The sequence below is a fragment of the Sapajus apella genome, unplaced genomic scaffold, assembly GCF_009761245.1.
Source record: "Sapajus apella isolate SASKATOON/1434 unplaced genomic scaffold, GSC_monkey_1.0 scaffold6, whole genome shotgun sequence".
Classification (NCBI taxonomy): Eukaryota; Metazoa; Chordata; class Mammalia; order Primates; family Cebidae; genus Sapajus; species Sapajus apella.
This window is the reverse complement of record NW_022436946.1, coordinates 62,489,905-62,491,369: the sequence shown is the minus strand read 5'-3', so window position 1 is coordinate 62,491,369 and position 1,465 is coordinate 62,489,905. Positions and strand designations below refer to the sequence as shown.

The 1,465-nt window shown below is 32.8% G+C and overlaps 1 pseudogene; it reads right to left on the bottom strand.

Moving 5' to 3' along the window:
- Positions 1 to 355: 355 nt before the first annotated feature.
- LOC116549111 lies at positions 356 to 1,026 on the bottom strand (annotated as a pseudogene).
- Positions 1,027 to 1,465: the final 439 nt, after the last annotated feature.

The window sequence follows — 1,465 nt, the reverse complement described above, 5'->3', positions numbered from 1 at the left end:
TTTTCTTCAGGATAAAAAAATATTAAATGATGCATTGAAGATACTACTAAAGAAACTACTTTTTGTTTATAGTCTCTGCATTGAAGACCAACAGGAATTTTTCTAATCTTCAAATTATTCCACAACTGCTTTGTTCAAAGAAATACCACCTTGGAAATCATTTGGTGAAAGATTTACAAATCAAAGGTTGACTCACAGATGATGCTACCAAAATCACTTATTTTAACAAGTCTCCTAAGTATTTTCTGTATCAGTTTTCTTGATTATAAAATGTCAATAATATGAACATAATCATAATGTAACAGAATATTTAATTATATCAGTTTCCCAACAACCCACCAAAGTCATATTATAATTATATTGGTTGTTTCCACTGATTGGCAGGAGGCTCTTTCACTAAAGCCTCCATGGTTTCCACTGCATCATTTTTCTCACCAGACTTAGTTCATTTTCAACTTGATAAATTGCCTCTTCTATTTGGCCAACTCGAAGTTGGTCTTCTAATTTTTTAACATCTGGTTCCACTTTAAGCATAGCCAGCTTCTCATTTGTAATCTGTTCTGTATACTTTTTATATGCTTCATTTTTAGGGTTTGCTCAAGAATATCAAGGGTCTTTTTGTGCAATATTCTTAGCCTCTCATGTGGACTGTCGCATACAGCCAATCCCACAGGACCAGTAGTCTTCTTCAGCACACCCTGACCCATATGTAATTATTATTTGCATCACAGTGCCTGGCTTCATGTCTACATAAAGTGATACTCAGTAAATATCTGTTAAATTGAAATGATTCAATAAACATTATAAACTAAAAACCAAAACACTACAGCCAGAGTAGGGCTTATAGGACATGTCTGAAGTCTACTCAACATTCAACTAGTGGTTGCTTGGTAGATTGATATAGAAATTCATTTATTCTCTGACCTGTGAACACAACATTTCTTTTACCCATTAGCCAAATGTACTGTATCAACTAATTAGGGTGGGGCAATTTCTCTCTTCTAATATATGTTCACTTACCCCCATCAATATAGGGTGCTAAAATATTTTCATATTATCTTTTTGTTTCTTATCCTCCTAGAAAAGTCATTGTCTGAGGAGAACAAGGATGCAAGAATGAAATCAGTTAAGTAAAAACAGGGTCAGTTCTTGGAAATTTTATAAAAACAGTGTAATTTTCTTTTGTTTGGGAAAAGTTATAATTCTGCCATCACAGATATCATAGAATTTATAAAAGAATAGGTGCATTTATTTGGGGCAATGCTCTAAAATTTCAAATGATAGGAAACATGTCAACCTCTAGCATGAATAAACTTTTATCAAAATGTGCTGCATATTTCAGCTTTCTAAATCTGGAATTAAAAAAAAGAGGGACCATTTTCTTCAAATGTTGAATAGCATCATGTTTGAGAGAAGACAGTCAATTTAAAACATTAGGGGAAAATTGGTGGAGTTGTTAATGGAA